Source organism: Jatropha curcas, unplaced genomic scaffold (genome assembly GCF_041381405.1).
Source record: "Jatropha curcas cultivar XTBG-Jc1 unplaced genomic scaffold, XTBG_Jcur_1.0 HiC_scaffold_176_pilon, whole genome shotgun sequence".
NCBI classification, from domain to species: domain Eukaryota; kingdom Viridiplantae; phylum Streptophyta; class Magnoliopsida; order Malpighiales; family Euphorbiaceae; genus Jatropha; species Jatropha curcas.
Window position 1 is genome coordinate 18,318 of NW_028322396.1, and position 20,592 is coordinate 38,909.

Genomic DNA, 20,592 nt, shown 5'->3' on the forward strand with positions numbered 1-20,592 from the left:
CTGCGTTTTCCTTTTTAAGTAGTGAATAACTTCAAACGCAATCATAACATTATTTATTATAAATCTACCTGGGATGAAAGCACTCTGAACATCAGAAATAGCCACAGCCATACAACCCCACATTCTGTTATCCATCACCTTACATACAATCTGCAATGTAATTGAGCCTCAGATCCAAAACTAATTCTAGTTCCTCTTCGTTGATATGAGAATTATATTAGTTACATTGTTGCCAGGGAGCCATCTTGTTATTATTTAAACAATCCAAAACAACATTACTAATATCAATACCTACAACTGACCAGAAGGATTGATAAAAACCTGGATTAAGATCATCTTGCCTAGGTGCTTTATCAAGATACATAGTAAACACTGCTTTTTGGACCTCCTCTATTATAAACAGTTGGCATTTAATCTCTAATGATATCTTCGTTTTCACACATTCCAAAACTGTCTCCATCTGTCCCTGTTGCGAAATGAACACATGCGCGAAAATAATCCATAATTAGGCACTCCAAACCTGAATCCCACATTAGCCACTGCCCATCTGCATTTCGCAACTGTAAATACTCTTTTTTTTTTCGCCTTACTGACGCCATCATATGAAAGAACCGAGTGTTATTATCGCCATCTTTAAGTCAATGCTGCTTGGCTCATTGCTTTCAATATAGATCTTATTGTTTTAGTATCTCAATATATGCTGCTTTGGCCATTCAATAAAGCTGAATATCTATTGGGTGTCGACTTGCACTGTAGCGTGCCATTTGAGCTTACTTTCATGTAATCGATCCTTAAACTGTGCCTTCTTTTTTTTACCCCATTCAATGAGATACTCACCACAAAACTAAATTTGATGATCTATTCCAACCTTTTACCTTTATCCCATGCTTCCTTAACTGTCGTAAATGATTCATATGTGGCTTCAAAGTTAGGGCAATTTCATTATTTTAATTAACATAATAGAACTTTGAATTTAGAAATAAAAGGGCCCAAAAAATAAAAAATCAGCGGGGCCCCAATTTTTAAGTGGTCCAAATTTAAAAAAAGGCCAACATTTTTATGGAAAAACCTAGAAATTGAATCGAACCGATTTATAACTGGTTCGATTAACCTATTTCAGCCAGTTTTATTCGGTTTCTACCAGTTCAGGCTGGTTTTTTTTAGACATTGAATTTCTTGTGCAACTCAGACTGGACCACAGTCCGGTTCCCTGTCGAACTTGTCAAATTGGTCAATTCGGTCCGATTTTCAAAACAATAGTGTTGCAATAGAATTTTAAATTGCAATTACAATTAAAATTGCAAATTAAAAATACTTTAATATGTAATTCACTCCTGACTTTAGGTAACTTAATCCAAGCTTCCTCGTTCATGTAAATTTATTAAGTTTAATTGTTGTCTTGAACAAATAATATTTTTCCATTCTATAATTATAAATTATAATTGTTGTCCTCATTATAATTATATACTCTTTTCGTTCTTATTTATATAGAAAAAGTTTAAAATTTCTATAGGATTAATAAGGTTGATTTTTTTGTGAATTTTTCCTAATTTATCCTTGAAAAGAGAATTAAGTGGTTCCCATATTTCAATAAAAGAGTGACAGAGGATAAGAGAGAGAAGGAGAAGTTACTTAACGAGAAGGTTTATTTGCTTCAAATTCCAAAAAAAAAAAAATGTGGGCTCCACATTCATGTAAGAATATTCACATATTTTTTCTATAAGTGTGTACTAACTATTCTATATGTTTGCAATACTTTAACTCGTTGTAAGGTAAAGTTGTTTATAGAAATTAAATTGTAAGTGTGCACAGCTATTAATATGTGCAAATATTTTGTTATAGAAGTTTGCAAACTATCTTGCAAATTTGAGCAAAAATCAATTATATTTTGTGGTTATATCTTTTTTTTTTCTTTTTTTTTTTTTTTTTTTTGCTTTTTAACCATCCGCACTAATTTAGATTCGCGCCGGACAAGCCCATAAACAAGTCAAAGTGCTCCCTTCCGAGTGTTTAAAGAGACTTCATACTCAAGGCTACGAACCCAAGACCTTTGATTAAGAGAAAAGGGATTCTGTTATCCCATCCCATCTCTCTAAAGTATTTTCCGATTATTTCATTAATAAAACAAATAAAACATGATTAAATTAACACAAACACAAGAGTTATTTTTGCAATTTCTATTTAAAAACACCATTATACAACTGCATTAACACTTTAAAAGGGCACTAAACATAATTTAAGTTGTCTCTCTCTTCCTTAACCATTTAAGAAGTTGATCGGAGAGAATATAAATGGGCACAACAATTTTTAATTAAACACTAGAAATTTCCCTTCGTTCTAGAGTTATTAGAGTTGCTGTACATCTCATTATACGTGCACACTTAATTATTAAGTGTAGGCAGAAATTGTGTACATAATTCAAACTATTCTTACAAATTCAAAAATTTAATTTGTGCACATAATGTGAAGAAGTCCTCATTTTCTTATAACACGATATAATCTGTTTTGGAACATTAATTACCCAACCACAATAATATTTGCATTTTCTTGAAATTCTCCCAAGGTTAATGTTTTAAACTAAAACCAAAATAAAAGTATATTGGACTTCTTGCGCATTAGTCCGAAAGTTACCATTTTATACAATTTCTCTATATAAAAGAATGTCATAAAAGGAAATTTTTTATATATAAATGGAATGAAGAGAGTATTATATTTTATTTTGACAAAAAAAAATCATTAACAATTTCAATAGTTTATGATTCAAATCATACAATAGTAGTTTCATTTTTTATATTTTATAATTATTTGAAAAATTTACCTTAAAATTAAACAATAATAATTATTAGTTCATTGTTTAAAGAGTAATCTAATTCTTTTTTAATGCGGATGCATTAAAGAAATAATTTAAAAATATTTAAAATATAATAATATAGATTTTTGTTTTACTATTATTTCAATTTCCTTTACTCACTTAAATGTATTACCTATTTTAAATTAAAAGTAAACTCTATAGTAATGTATTTTTGTTTATAATTTAAGTTCTAAATAGTAATTTAAGATGCTATTGTAGTAGAAAGTTAAGGGTGTAATTAATATTAATATAAAGTAAAATTAGAGTGAAATTACATAGATCGGAGAATTAACGTATTTGGCGCAAAATGATTCGTAGCCTAACGGCAAGAAGTGATGCTTTCGACCCTTTCTAGATCCCTGTCCAATCCCTGACAATGTAAATGTCTTCGATTGGTATCTCTCCCCTTATTGGGTTGTACTGTACAGGTGGTGGACTTCATTTTTTTTGTTTTTGAAAGATCAAGTTCGGTTCGGGTCTCTGAGCCGGGTCCTGCCGGGTATTTGATAACACTCTTCCCTGGCTATCAAATCTGCCCTCTTCTCTATCTGCTTCTCCCTGCCTCTCTCTCACTCCTCCCCCATGGCAACAATAAACAAACAACTAAAACTCAAGCCTAAACAAACGTCTCCAATCCAAAACTTTCTGATCTGTATAAGCTTTAATTGCATTTTATTCCTTTTTTCTTCTCTAATTTTAACAAATGGTCCTTCTAAATCCGAAACTCGATGAGATCCATGAAACCAAGAGGCTACATTCTCTCCATGACAAGTACTTGTATTGGGGAAACAGAATTGACTGCCCTGGTAAGCATGCGAGTCTTGCGAGGGTCTGGGCCACAGGAGTCTAGCCTAAGGTGTGCCCTTGAAGAGGCTATGTTTTTAAACAGGTACCTCCCTTATATGCATTACTTCAGTTTGTCTTTGTTTTTACGTTGTTTGGTGAATTTTTGTGTTGTTGTTTATTTTAGTTACATGTTCTGCTTGGATTCTAGGAAAATTGTGGTAAGTGGATTTGGATTTTTAGTTATTTTTTCTTTCCAGATTTGAACCCGTTTTTGTACTATTCTAGTTGCTTAGTTGGGTTGATTCTTTTTTTTTTGTTTTTTTTTTTTTTTTAAATTCACTGCAATATGTAATTTCCGATTAATTTTCGCTGCAATATGGAAATTCTGTATTATTCAAAATATTTACTTTTGGAATAAGGAGATCCCGATTTTGGAATGTGACCTCTGTTCAGTTTTTTTTGGAGATTTAAATTGGTTATGTATCTGTATGTATATTCGAATTTTTTGTTTTTTAAATCATATCTGTATTGAGAGCAGAAATAAAATTAATATGAATGTTTCTAGTTAATTGGAGAAGCACCTATTTAGGACTTAATTTTGACAGTCTATAAGATGAATTTATGTATTCCATTCAGTTAAAAAATGTTTCATTCTTGCTTTCAGCTCTTTGCTTCTTGATTTTTATCATGGGATTTCCTTTGTTTAGATATGCTATAGATGTATCAAATTTATGATGATACACTGGTAAGTATGTACATTCTAATTGATTGTAGTAGCATATTCCCTCTCCACATGTTGAATGCAAATTCAACACCCTAATATATCACTATGTGTTTCTTACATTTTCTTTGTCCATAAGCTTATCTCAATTTAATCAACTAATCCTTGATCCCAATCCAGGTGGTGTCTGATAAATGGATCTTTTCCTCTATTCTACATGGTTAGCATCCACCTACGAAAAAACAGTCCGGGTCCCTTTATACCTTATTTGATGTTTCTCTTTCAGTTTTGTTATCTTCTTGCAGGACTTTTTGTGATGCCTTCCTCAATGTGTATCAGTCCACTACACAATAAGAAGGGGATTCCTATATCATTCTAATATGGCAAGTTCAGAGGAAAGGTATGCTTATTTAAGATCTCTCTTGAACATTATCTACTAGAAAATGAAAGTGTTATTCCAAAACTACAAAGTACAGCATATAGAGCATTAACTCCAACATTGTATTCGTTCCAAAAATGTTTGTATTATTTCTTCACTTGCAACAATTTACTCTTTAGCTATAAGATTACCGTTCTAATGACTTCTTGTTTTCGATAGCAGCTGTTCCATTGTTTATATTTGGCATCTGTATAGATAAGAAACACAAGTGTTTTAACTATATTATTACATTCATCTTTAATTGATAGTCAAATAGAAATGTCAACTGTATAATCAAAACTTATGCATTTTATTTGGTAGGTGGGCTGCAAATTCTTGTTCCATGGACTCTTTGTATGATCTCGATCTCAATTCTGAAACTGTACCTGTAATTTTAGACAATTCAAAAGTCTGGCATTCATGTATTATCAACAACGTATGAAGTTGGGAGCTAGAGGAGGTTGCCCATGTTTGAAGGAGTTAGTCGGGTTGATCTCAAAGAGGACAATCGCTACCTCAAATCTCTTGCTCATAAATCGAACAGCAAGCCCTCTTTCATGGTATCTTAGTTTAATTATCATGTTGATTTCTTCTTGCTTTTTCATGTTGAAGTTGAGAAGAAAAAGTAGTAACTGCGTGATAAGAATCATTTAAAGTTGGGAGCAATCTTGGTGAAAATGGTCGACATTATTAATTTTGATTAGAATTTGAAGAAACATCGTTTGGTTATAAATAATCAAAACGTTGCTAGTATAATTCCTGAAGTGGGCAGATAATGGTTACTTTTTTCTTGTGGTCTGTTTTATATAAATATTTCATGAAGTTTTGAATGGCACGGTCTTAATGAGAAGATTGGGTATAATTGTTTTTTCCAAGTGGTTTATAGGAAGTTTCATATTTCTAGTTGTTTTATTCATTGTTTTAAAATACATTTGATTCTATGTTTTATATGTTTAAATGAAGCATTCTAATATGATGTTGAATATAATGAGTCAAAATTGCAGTTGACAGTTTCATTCAGAAGGGGGAAGGAACTTTTTTTTTTTAAAAAAAAACTTCAGGTGGGGGGAGAAAAATATTATGGGAGATTGGTTATTATTTATGCAGCTATTTGTCACAAAGTACTTTTCCTTACATTTCAGATTAAGATTATCCTATCTTGCAAGTTTCTGTAAGGTACTAATCATGGTGGTCATTCAGGTTCATGGAATGCAAGGACCGAAACAACCGTAGTGCTATATTGTTGTCATATTCATTTCTTCCTTCAATGGCAGCAGAGAAATTAAGAGATGCAGCAGAGGAGGTCTGTGACATTTTAAATTTTTGACCTTTTAAATCACCATATAAAAAAGTGTCTGGCCGTGCGACATTTAATGTGTAAGGAGTTATTTAGCCATGCAGATGCCTTTTTTTTCCCCAAAATTTACTGCTGAAATATAGTTCTCAAGACGAAATTATAAGAATTTTATCTAATAATATGATTTTAACTGGAGATGAACTGGGGACGTTACACGTCTCTGCTTCCAAAACATGGCATTCGGGAAATGAAGTCAAAAGGAGGGGGGGGAATAATTTTTCATTGGTCCAAATTATTATAATGACCTTCACACCAATTTGGGGTGATATGTTGAGGTGGGCCCAGAGACTACAATCCTCCCAAAATTTTCTCCGCCTCATTTTCACTAGTTTCACAAATAAGTGAAAGTGAGAATATTCCATTATTTTCTCCTACCCTTCTTTACCCCCATTCACTTTCCCCCTTCCTGGACAGTGTAAATGAAAAGTATTTGATACTAACCTGTAAAATAGTTAATAAGTAACTTATGAATTGTTTGTTGAAGTGGCTTGAGGGCAAGGCTGGAGCCATTACAGTTAATAGTTGGAAGCATATTCCACTATGCATCATTGACTGCTTGTATGTGGGAGCCCCATACTGATAACACCATCCTTTGATGTACCATGGTGTTCAGTGGAAATGGAATCAGATTTGTCAAGCCAACTTCAAGTAGTTGGCAAAGCAACATTTTAATTTTTTTGAACCATTCTAAAGTATGTTCAAGGTATATAAAGTTTGCCAAACAATTACATTTCTCAAAATTCACTGGTTCACAGGTCACTACACAGTACAGGTTGTAATAAACAACTAATATTTGTGAGTAGTGTTAATATGCAAAGTGTAATTTAGATTTTTCTGTACTTGATTTTGTTGGTTCTCTTACCTTCTCCACATGCAGTAAAGTTCATGATGGAATCTAGTTTCACAAGACAATCTGCTGTTTTTCAACTTCCTGCTAATTGATCACTTCCCTTTTGCTTTGCGTTATTCCAGTTGCTGCAAATTTTTGTTGAAAATCTTCTCATGCTAAACTTTCATTAATCTTTACAATCTATTTGTAACTATTTTCATCTACAGATTAAGGCACTTCTTGGCGATTATGATGCCATCCATGTTCGCCGTGGTGATAAAATAAAGACTAGAAAGGACAGGTTTGGTGTTGAACGGACCTTGCATCCTCATCTGGACCGAGATACACGCCCAGAGTTTATTCTCCACAGGATTGAAAAGTGGGTCCCACCTGGAAGAACTCTTTTTATTGCTTCAAATGAGAAGACACCGGGGTTTTTTTCACCTCTCTCTTCCAGGTAAACCTTCTCAAGCATGTATAAGATCCGCATGAATTAGCACTCTAGATTTTATTCATTGCATGACCCTAATCATTTGTTACTTTTTCCAGGATATGGAAATAGGATGAGTGTAGGATACAATACGTACACAATTCTTAAAATTTTAATAACATGTGTATAAGCAATAATACACCAACAAATAAATGCATATTTAAATTCTCAATTTAACTTTTTGTTATTTACACACTCCACTTTCTTACTTTTCATTTGTTAAAAGTGGCAACCATTTTTGGTTTATCTATTGTTATCACCTTTGGGCTCGGGGGATTTTAATTTCTTGATTTGTTGTTGATTCACGTCAGCTTAACAATGCTTTACAAATATGAGGGGCTAATAGGAAAAACTAGTTCGGTGTAGCAAATCTTCTGATTCTCTTTAAATTACAGAAATATATTTTAGTAAAATTTTCCTTTATTTTGAAATTTCAAATAAAATTTGCATTGGTTCTTAATTTTTTTTTTTGCTTTATTGGTGTGTATTGTGTGTTTCCACTTTGTTTAGTGAAGTTCTGATGCTGCTGTGCATTGTCACTTTGGGCCATTTGGAACACTTTTTCCGTTTCTAAGGACTTAAAATGTTAGGTAGCGTTTCACTGTAATTTTTTTTATGTTAAAATTTTGGTACTTGAATTTGCAGATATAAGTTGGCATATTCATCTAATTATAGTCACATCTTGGATCCCTTGATTAAGAATAATTACCAACTATTCATGATTGAGAGGCTTATAATGATGGGTGCCAAAACATTCATTAAATCATTCAAGGAAGATGACAAGGATCTGAGCCTTACTGATGATCCAAAGAAGAACACGAAGATGTGGCAAATACCTGTTTATACAATGGACGAAGAGTGAAGTTGATGGCAATGTAGCTAATTACTCCTCTTTTTGGGGTATGTTTGTTCATCTATTTATTCTACCATGCGACAGTACCAGTCACCAGTATGGAACATTGAATATTGGAATCTTGTAGCTTCAGCAGAGAATTGGTTCATCAGGTAGAATGAGAGGCTTACTAATTTCACCAATGTTTATGGGGATGAAGGTGAAATACAGGTTTTATCCGCTTTTTTTTCAAATATATCGATTACTGCACTTGAAAAAAAAAAAAAAAAAGGAAAGAAAACTTGATGGTATTGGTGAATGGACATTGACAAAAACTATTATTTTGTAGATAAATTATCAGTTAATTGTAATGACATTTGCAAATTTTTTTAATTAATGCGAGTCTGTTAAATTCCACTTATTGCCTATTGCCTAGGGTAACTATCTTTGCTTAATTTCTGTATTTTTGTCCAATGATGGTCATTGACAAAGTAAGTTTATGTACCCTAACCCTAGCAGTAGATGCACTATTTTTTTAGAGTTTTATCGTGGAGTCGCTTAGGATTCTTTGCAGTCTGAAATTGGGTTTGGGTCTGTTCAGCTTGCGCCTATCAGCAATGCCTTCGGGATAGGTTGGATTGGAAAAAGAAAGTTGAGGGAAAGAGGAGAAAAGGGGATGAGAAATATAGTTAAATTCTTAGGGCATTCGAGTTGGTTATATTGAAGTAGTGTCAACCCTCCGTTAGTTATATTGATTTAACTATCATTTACAGCAGTGTCAACCCTCCTATTTACTGTAGGTTTTTTGGAATAATGCTCAATTTCCTTCTGGACTTGGGAGTAACATTCAATTTGTCCAAAAATCAACTTTTGTACAAATTTACCTCTTGAACTTGCACCAAAAGAACACAAATTGAATATTGCTCTCAAATTGAGAGGGCAAATTGAATTTTATTCCTAGTTTTTTTTAGGAGTGCATTGGAAGAAAAGTCAATATTCTAAAATGCATATATTCCTATTCTAGTTATACAATTTGCACGGTTTCTGCAGTATTTACACATAAAAGCTTTTAGGCCCAAGTAGGTTATTTTAAGCAAAATATACACTAATTCCTTCTTGGGCTAATATATATTTTTCTTAAATTGGCCCGCATAAACAATGCCCTCTACGCATAGGATGCTTTGGTTGACTCTTGCTAAAATGACCATGTGCACTCAAGAGCCGACCCCGTTTGCAAGCCACACGTGGTCTATATGAAAGGTCGATCCGTTCTTTTTGCTATATGTTTTTGATAATCGAAGAGCCACCTCATTGTCTGCCTCGACCACGTGTCCTTGCAATTAATATAGCGCATCCCTTCGTTTCCTGACCTCTCATTTCCTTGGGCCATGAACGGGGGTTATTTGTACTTTACCAACATAGTTTCTCTCATTCTCCTCTTCCATGCCTTGTCTTCACCCAATGGCTCATTCTTAGTCAGTTGATGATGGCCTATAAATAATTTTGCTTTAGCTCCCAAGAATCTCCCACTCGGCTCTGTTTGAAACCTTCCGATAGAATACATATATTTAGTATGTACTTAGTGATAATTATATGCAAATCTCCAATAATTATAGGGAGCAATATGAATATTTAACATAGAATCCTAATTAGAAACATATATGTTTTCCTAATTAAATATTAACTAGGGGTTCAAGAAAAAACTCTATATATACAACATTATTTCTCAAAAAAGGAGATGGATCTCAAAGCAATAAAACTTTAAATACTATTAATCTTTCTCTAAAAATAGTCTATAATATCTTTGAAGCTATCAATTGGTGTAGTGAGCGTGAAACACACCTTCCATGAATAAAAGATAAGTCTACTGAACTTACTTTACACATCAAATTTTACATTAAACACTCTCGTATTATCTCTCTATTCTCTATTTTCTCTTTATTTCTCTCCATATTTTTCTATTATTTTATAACACGTCATCAGCACGATTTGTTGTACCTTCGATTTCGTTTTACTGCTTTAATTTTATTCTCTATATTGCTTATAAGTTATAAACTAGGTTTTTCTGTTTTTTGGCCAAAACGATGGCCAGATATTATTTTTCTTTTTATTTGATTATAACATAATTAGTAACACACTTTTATTAATGATTAGCATATTTATTGTTCTTTTAATCATATCTCAATTTATAATTATTTAATAGTTTTATATTCTTACAGTATTGATGCTATTATTTTACCATAATTGTTGCTATTTATCGATATATATAAATTTTCAAATATAATTTGAGCCTTTTCAGTTTTTATAGTATTTTCAGCTAATCTGTGATGTTTGGTGTTCTGCTAAAGTAATTATACTATCATAATTTTATTTTCTATATTTATAATAGATAAGTTTTGTTTATTATTTAATTTTATCAGTGACTTCTCAAATATAGTTACGTGTTACAAATATTATTCGCTAAATTATTGGACCTTGTTAGTATTATTTAACTTTTTAGTTACGTAACTAAATTCTTTATTATGATCTTATTATCCAATAAAATTGTTCTCATGGCTTTTAATATTACAGGTTTTTTTTCTTCCTTTCTATGAAAAACACAGTTTCACTTAACCCTCCTTTGGTTAAGTGAACTCAAAAATAGTCTGTGGGTCCCACATATATTAGTATTATATTGCCTAATTTTGACCAAAATCAAATTAGGGCTCAATTTTGACAAAAAATTGAAAATAGGGTGCTTGAGGGGTTAAGTTGATTTTAGGGTGAAATTGTGACAAGACGCAAAATTGAGGGTATAAATGATGATTTACCCATTTTTTGCCACCAATACTCGTGCTTTATCATGAGTCCTATTATGTTTTCCCAAACTAATGCCCCCAATAGCTCCTCTATATATTTTCGCCATTAGTACCATGGCTTCCTTAGGGTCGATACACAGCAGTAATTTGTTGTTAAAGTTCCTTTTGTAGAGTTGTCCATCTTGTTGCCAATAATAGTAGGTAGATCTTCTAACCTTGTCATCCACATTGGTAAGAGGAGTGAGATAGTCCATGATGTGAAGTCTCCAGTCTTGAGAGAAGTCAATGGCGAAGCACTGATCCATCTAGACTTGATTCTTTAGATCCAGGTTCCCTTGAGTCGGGGTTGAAATACTATGGAGGTTACATAAAATTCTGTTAGATATCCAGAGACATGTCGGACTAGTTGTTTCATATAAAAAAATGCTAACTGCGACCGATTTTTCGATCATGAAATATATATAATGGGTCGCTAAAATAAAATTAGTGTTTGAATAGTGACCGAAGAGAGTAGTTTCAATTTATCTTGTCACTGAGAAATTGACGGCCGAATACAACTTTGGTCGCTAATTAGCGACCAACAGTTTTGTCGCTAATATGGAAATATCAGTTGCTAAATATAATTAGATAAATGTATAGCGTCAGTCGCTATTCTATCACTAAAATGTCTATCGGAATAAATATAATTACTATCGTTGTCATTGATTGATGATTATTCTGTCGCTATTTGTGATTAATTATAGTTAATAATCCGTACCAAAACAGTTGCTAAATATGAATTTTTAAAAAATAAAATTTAAATTATTAAAAAATGAAAAATATGTACATGTTAAAAATACACATATAAGATATATATAAATTAAGCCAATCAATCCACAATATGCTTTTCAAACAAGTGAACAAAAATCTAATAGTTATCGTTAAAGCTTGTTTAAGATATACATGTACTTCATACATTATAAACATTACAAAACTTAGAAAATGATGAAATAGTCAAGGATTTACAGAATTAGAAACATGGGATGGAGAGTTAGAATCCAATATGCCAGAGGCTGGAGGAATAGAATGAGGTGGAGGAGTCAAAGAAGCAAAAGTAGATGCTACAGTAGAAGCTAACGGAGCAGGAACTAGAGAATCAAAAGGAGCTAGCGGAGCAAAAGATCACTATCTAGCATACATCTCCTGTTGATGCAACTTAAGCTATGCAACCTGCTCCAATTGTTGCTTAGGCCGATTTCATAGATCTTGGATCTCTTCCGTAATAGCGTCTAGCTAAATTGGTGTGGGTCTACTGGCTGAGGTCCTAGGTGAGTAGCCTTAGAAAACGGATGACTGTGAACCAGCGCAATACACCTTCTTTTTCTTCTTACCTCTTGCAGCCTCGAGATAAAGCTGCAACGCATTGATGATTGGTTGTTCACCAATCTAAGCTTGAGAAGAAGTCGCATGCTCAAAACCAGCAGTGTAATTATTTTGAAAGTGAACATAAACAATGGGGACAATGCAAAATTGTCCAAAAAATTAAATACAAGTAAATAATTATGAACTTACCCTAACAAGCTCCATGCGCTTGTCCATGAATGTCACTCCATTATGTTTCTTTATGTGTATGTATATGAAGACCTCCATTGTAGGCTAACGACCTAACTCCTTTGCCTGTAGTGCAATTGAGAACACCATATTCATTTAAGAGTAAACTACAATTCTAGAAGTGTAATTAGTTCATCATTTTCTCATTAAACTCAGTTATAAATATGGAACTGTTGATGTGTCGTGACGGGTCAGCTCCCTCGCCACCCGTCTCACTGATTTTGTTACGTGACATGATCTCACATTTTTTTACATACTCAGGATCAAACCGAGCCTACTGCCATTTAGTTCAGACCTCATTTACTTATTTCCTATCCTCTCCATCTTATATAGGAAGTCAGAGTACTGATTTGCGCACTGTCTCCCAACCCTATTAAACCTAGCCTAAGTAGTATCTGGCTCCATGTAAACTCCAGTAAGAAATAGAAAACAAAATAATTTTATCAATTTTTTTCACAACCGTGCTGAAAGCTTCCAATTTTAAGTTGGAATGTTTACCAGAAACCCATCCTAATATAGCTGCTTTGCATCCGATGCTATGAAACCCAAAACCTGCCTTCTTTAGCCAAATGAAGCTTGAAGACCCTCGTAACAACTTTATATGCATCATATGATGGGTGGAAGCTGTCATATATAATAAAAAAGAAATAAACTTAACTTTAATTCGCATCACAAGTGTCTTTAAAAGTTATAGTTATAAAAATGTCCAAATGCATAAATATATCCCTGTACTTTATGGAAAAAATCTTATGGCACCAAACTTTTGAGTGGCCTATTATGCTCCTGAAGTTACGAATTTTGCTAACGTTGTATCTCTCTCTATACTAGTAATAATATTTTTTTTGGTGTTTTTGACATTTATGTGCAAGATATTCATTTAACATGTGGTTATTATAATTTTTGGAACAAAATTTTTATAATTTTCAACTATTTGATAAGTGTTTGCTTGATCTATTTCAAAATTTTAAGTATTCAATAGAATAATTTTTTACAAGTTGAATTATTTAATCGGTCACAATTTTATAAATTAAAATGTTCAACAGGTCAAAGTAAAATTAGGGTGCCACAAAGTTTTTTACATAAAGGACAAGAGTGAATTTTTGCATTGAGTTGTCTTTTTTTGTATTTATATATCGTCCATTAACTACCTTCAAGGTTGGATAATTGCTTAGCCGAACTATTAGAAAGCATCACAAAAGAAGACGTAAAAGTTAATAATATTATTTTAAGCATATTTAGCAATTTGTAACATATTTGCATAAAAGATATATGAAGCACAATATTAAACTAGATATTTATCTGGTGGAGGAGCTGGTGGAGAGGGTGCTAGAGCATATGAACTCGGAGATTGTGTAGAAGGAGGTGGAGACAAGGGGGGTCATATGGGTGTACCACTGCCTTGTTCTTTACCTCTTCCCCTTCTTCTTGTTCTTCAACTCATTTTGAAGTACCTAGGACTATGGGCTCCACTTCATCATTTTCGTCTGACATACCAATATCAATGTATGTCCCATTTTCATCATCCAATCATTCTGTTGAATTTTCAACTATTTCTACTAGTAATGCATCAATCTCATCAACTTGAATTGGTTAGATTTTGAGGTTATGATAATAACTTAAATTGAAATTCTTCTACAGTTGATCTAGCTTTGATCTTACACACTGCCATCAAATCCAATTGATCTCGCTTCTTCGATGGATATGGAAAATAGTACAACAGTGGCTTGCATTGCTAGAATGAACTATTCATACTTTGTTTATTTTCTTATGTCATTAATTTCTATAAAGTTATATTTTGGATGAACCTCTATATCAACATTGGGTGTGTGATCGAACCATTCACAGTTGAATAAAGGTCAACTTGGTTAGAAGCTGACAAAGAGCCTGAGCTTCCAGCAATCATTTACCCCACATTTCCCACATTGGGCGACAAATTTGGAGATGTTCTCTAGAGTGAAAGAGTTGTCCTTGCCCGAGAAGAGAGTGAATTTTGAGATCTTATATCCTTTAGAAAAGGATACAGTTGATCAACCCAATCCAAGTAAGGGAGTCTGTAGACTGGTCATGGCATCAGCTGAAATTCTACTCCTGATTTCGCCAAAACCTTAACCAATGCATTCGGGTTATAAACAATGGTAGCTGTCGGCTCAGGCTCTACTATTCTGAGAGGAACTATATTCCTGATTGTATCATAAGTGTAAATCCCTTCGCCCAGTTGTTGCTCTGCAATAGCTAGAGATATGGTTACCTCTAATTATTGCAAGGTGTACGGAGTGGTGTGGTTAAATCTTGAGTGGCCATTACAATAGGACTTGGGTTCCTTCTTGGAAGTGTCCTGGTCAAAATGTTAACACCTTCGTACTGTAAGTTAGGCCGAACTTGTGTTTTCATCCTAGGAGTATCCTGGTGAAACAAGTCACCTACTGCTTGTGCTCGACATCAAGTTTGACATTTTTCTGGATCGATTTGGATAGATGCTGCATGTTGCAATAGGTTTCTTGTTGAGTCTTAGCGTTGTCTACCACGATCAGCCTTAACACGATCATCATCTCTTTGGTGCACATACCGAATGTGGACTAGTTTTCCTTCAATACTTGTCGGTGGATATAGGTCAGGTCAGTCTCATGATAGCACCGTCTACATGATAGGCTGGTTCCCACGAGAGTATTCACTTGCCAAATCTTGGCCTCTAAGTTTGCCATGAACCTACCCAAGTGATTTGGTTGTTCTAGGTTGAGAGTTCTCAAGAGTTTGGCGTGGAATGCCCATTTCCAAAATGACTAAGGCTTCAGTCTGTTGTAACTTATCCTTATTCTTTGTGACCACTTTATTGCTGGTCTTAGAGACATCCTAATATATGAACAAAGCTAAATCGATTCCATCAAGCGTGCAAAAAAAGTTATTCGATCTAAAATTAGGTTCAGATCTCTTAGGCTTGTGTTTGTCAGGAATGCCTCGAGACAAGGTGGATTAGTAGGCTGATGGCTATTAGTTGAAAAAGAAGGGGATCAGAATGAGAAGACTTCAAAAGGGGAAAAAGCAAATATAAGAAAAATATTAGAGAAATGAAATAAGGGTCAATTTTGCCCCCAAAATTTATATACAAAGAGCAAACCCATATTTCATCTTTTAGGGCCAATTCCAATAGCAACTCACACAAAATGGTCCAACTTAACAATCTAGTTATAAGTGACAGTGATTTTTCGCAAGTATACGAAACCGCAACAAGTAATATAGAATGAGTAGAGTATCATTTCCATGAAGAGTGTATACCAAGTACCAAAATTTTGTTAACCTACTATTATTTAAACGACAATAAGGGGAATTATCTTAAGAAATTAACTTCAATAAATAAAAGAGAATAAAAAGAAATCAAGCAAGACAATTATTGATAAGAAGAAATCAAGGAAAAAAAACTACTAGATATTTTGACTTCACTTAATTCTATCCAATTTATTTTATTAGTTTGATAATCAATTTTTAATTGTTCAAGTAGGGGAAACAATCCTAAAATCCCTAACAAGCTCTCCCGATGTATTGTTAGTTATTTTAACCCGGACTAATTACCTATCTTCCAATAGCGTAATTAAACATGAATTAAATCATTAAGTTTTATAGTTTGTTTATGAATTTATAACCTAAGTTTGTTAACTTATGAAAACCCCGCATGAGTCAAACCATATAGTTTCGACATCAAATTATATTCTCATGCAAGTTATTACCTTTCTCATATCAAAAACTCTTCTCCTAATAGTAATTAATGAAATAAATCAATCCAGGGGAGAAACTCTACCTGGAAGCATTAAGTTCAATAATAAATTATAGTTTGAACAAAGAAAAGCAAATCTAATATTATAAATTGGAAAAGAAATTAAGCTACATCAATCCCTAGATGAGAGTTTAGTTTGACATAGTAATTAAATAAAACTCAATTAAACTTGAAAATAATTCCATAATCACTGTGAATAATGAAAAGTAAAAACAAGATTAAGAGTTTATAGATAAAAACTAGTCAATAAATAATTTTGGACGGCTTCCTTGAATCTTTACACAAATCTTAATCATTTGAAGTCTTAGGAGAGAGAGAAAACAATAGAACAACATATGGTAGAACCAGAGATCCTGAAATAATGAATGGCTTTTCTCTTTATATAGACTTCCAGGGGAAAACTCCGACTTCGTTTAGGAAATATAGTCTTTATTGAGTAGGAATCTCTGATTGGAGACTGTTAGGCTTTTAATTTCTTCTCAATTAGGAATCTCTCATGCATCTAAATAGGATTTAAACTTGATTAGCATGTTAGGAAAGTATCTCATGTGGCCCATGCAAGTGGTAGGGACTGTGCTGACGTTTTCGACCCAAAATAGAACTTGATTTTCAGCACGGGCGTGCCATTAGGCACGGGCTGGGCGTGCTGGAGCCTGAGTTCTAAGGTGATCGCAGCACGGACCATGCTTAGGTGAGCATGCTCTAAGATAAATCCATGGCACGGGCGTACTGGTCCGCACGGCTAGGGCGTGCTAGGCTCTGAGTTACCAGGATGGATGCAGCACGGGCTGTGCTTAGGTGAGCACACCTTTGAATCGATATCAGTCTGTGGCACCGGCGTGCTAGGCTCTGAGTCTCTAAGCTGATTTTTTCCTTGAATCCTACACGGGCGTGTTGGGTTGTACGACCAGGGCGTGCCAGCTTCTGAGAGTTTTGCTTACTTTGCTCTTTTCTATATCAAAATCCTACAAATTTCTTCAAGATCAAGTGAATTATTTCAAGGAAACTTTGAACAAAAACATACTAAAGCTGAATAAAAACTAACTAAAGTGATTAAGACTACTAAAAATCCTAATAAAAACTATATTAAAAATATTATAAAAATAACACCTATCAATAAGTCCAAGCATGTATCAAGCCAAACAATAAAGCGATTGAACTGTAGTGAAATACCGACTCTCCTTTTTAAAAACACCAAAACTCACAACTATCTATCTCTGCAACGTGAAGAAGAAATGAAACTCTTCCCTAATTTCTTCCTCTTTTTGTTTCAAAATGTTACCTGTATCATTCTATTTTCTCGATTTAGATTTTTTTCTCCCATTGCCATTGTTAGTCGATATCAGGAAAAAAATCTATGCTTAAATGATATTGTTATTAATCTTCTTGTTTTACAGATGTGCAGTTATTTATGCCGAATCCATCTAGTAACCATCATCAAGACACTAATTATGCATCTTCTTCTTTTAATTGAAAAAATGCAAGTAATGGTTATCGAAATTCTATATTAGAGAGATATAGTAAATTTTGAAACATAACCGTAGAAGAGCAAGCGATACTAGAAGATGGTTAATCAAAGTGATTTCCTTTCGTTTTTTTTTTTCTTTTAATTTATTTGAAGTTGTTTTTTTTCTTTGATTCCATAATTGTAATTTTTGGGGTTTTCTTTTGGGTCATTAATTAGACATTTTTATTACTTTTATTGGATAGAGTCTTCTACGAGAAATATATTCAAAATTTTGTTAGAAATCTTAGGGTTTACCGAATAATTCTTTGTATTTTATGAATTTCAATTTATAGATGAGTAGAGAACTTGAAATATTGAGATATATATATATATATATTAATTGCAAGACTTTCACATGTAGCCAAAATGGATTAAATTGAATTATTTGTGTGAATTGAAAAGTTGAAATTGGCTGAAAAGTTGAATATAAGCTTTTTGCCCTTCGTATACAAGTTTAGAGCATAAATTGGCCTTTTATTCCGAAGAGAAATATAAGAAATTAGAAGATTGGAAAACCAAGAGATTAAATATGTCTTGAACACATTAGAAAATTCAATTTGTTTGGATAGATTCACATGTTAATTATTATGAAGTCATTCCGTATTTACAGGAATTATATGAGTACACGCTAAGAAAGAAATATTTTAAAACATATAATATTTTTAGCCTATACGAAGTCTAAAATACCTTATATTTGTAGGATATTTATAAAATTGAACTCTAGATCCAAGGGATCCCCTAAGACATGTCTTCTTTTCTATATTCTTTAGGCTTTTATAGTTTAGAGCTACTTATTTGGACCTTGATAATAGACCCGCCTCAACAAATAAATAAAATAATATATTTAATTTTCAGTGAAAAATATCTATTAAATGAATTTCATTATAAAAAACTTTATTAATTAGAACATTTAATCTATTTAATTATAAATTCTTTACTGTTTAATTACCAAAAAAAAAAAATTAAAAATTGACGCACCTAGCTAATTTACAGCCGACCTGATTGACTGTTGACTATTGAGTATTGACACTTGAATATGGAGGGCCGGCAGAATTTAAATATGATTTTCTCTCACAGCCAATTTTTGGAATCATTCATTCCCCCGACCCACTACTCCTATTAGCTAAAAAACAAAATGCCTAAGTCTAAAAACAGTGAAAATTGCATTCATCAACGGTGTAAGATTATATTAAAAATTATAAATTCAATATCAACACTCAATAATGTTAATATCGGCCTATTGAGATATTATTCAAATCAAATCCGCTTTACAGATTTTAAATTGGTTTTTTTTTGGGTCAAACCTTTTAGACAATATTTATAATAATATATATAAATTTCCCATTTAAAATTTGAATTCAAAACTTTTGAAATTTATAAATCGGATATTAAAAGAAAAAAAAAAAACGGAAGAAAGGATAGATGGTGCACATAATTCAGTCTCCAAGCTTATAGTATTCATCCTAAGATAGAAATGTTAGGATTTAAACTTTAGCACACGCATTATATTAATTTTAATATAATTTAGTTTCGATTAGAGTGTAGCAATTTAATAAAATTTTAAGTGTGATTTAATCAAATGTGATGTATTTTAGTTTTAATTTTAATTTAATTTAGTATGTGTACTTTCATATATATATATATATATATATATATATTAATATTATTTAATTTCAATTAGGGTGTTGTAATTTATAAAACTTCAAGTGTGATTTAGTGAAATTTGATTTAATTTAATTTAATTTCAATTATGATATCTCAATTGAATAAAATTGCAAATGTAATTTAATCAAGTTTAATTTCAAGTGTAACTTAATCAATTATTACTTAATTTAATTTTAATTCAGGTATTAATTTAATTGAATTTCAAATGTGACCAAACGTGACTTAATCAAGATGATTTATTATTTAAATAGAATTTGAAATCAAGCGTGACTTAATCAATTGTTATTTAATTTAATTCATAATGTGATTTAATCAAGGATGAATTTAAGTCAATTAGAATATCTTGGATTTAATTGCAGTGTTCCGATTGATCTAGAATCGGACTGTGGCCGGGCACCTTCACCTGAAGGGACTCGATGAGTTGTTCGGCCTGATGCCGGCGGTGAGACTTACCGTCCACCCTTTTAATTTTTCTCTTCATATTCGCCTGAACGAGGCAAGGAGCAGTTTAGTGTCATTGAAAACGTACCTGCTCTGCTAAAAACCAGTGATAATGGCGTGAATATCAAGGCCATCCCATCTCTCTAGAAGATGAGTGCAATTGGATATTTTCATTGTTTGGTTCCTCTTTTTTTTTAGTTTTTATATTTATTTTTAATGAAAAAAAATGGAGACTTTAATGAAAAAGAGAAATTTATTTAAAGATATTGAATCCTTGTTTTTCGTATAAATAATAATTACTTTGTGCTATGAAGTATTTAAACAATGAAAGATATCTTAGGGGTATAATAAACCGCAGTTGTTTATGTTTTATTTTATATTTTTCAAATAAATTACAATTTTATTTTATTATTAATTAGTTAAAATTTTGTTTAGAAATTGAACTTTATATTATATATGTTGACTTTATATAAGTTGAAGGATATTATGTATAATTTTTATCCTTTTTTGTAAAAATTATTTCATATTTACAAATCTT

The 20,592-nt window shown here is 32.4% G+C and overlaps 1 pseudogene; it reads left to right on the forward strand.

Moving 5' to 3' along the window:
- Positions 1–3,554: 3,554 nt before the first annotated feature.
- On the forward strand, positions 3,555–8,705 carry LOC149492002 (uncharacterized; annotated as a pseudogene).
- The last annotated feature ends 11,887 nt before the right edge of the window (positions 8,706–20,592 follow it).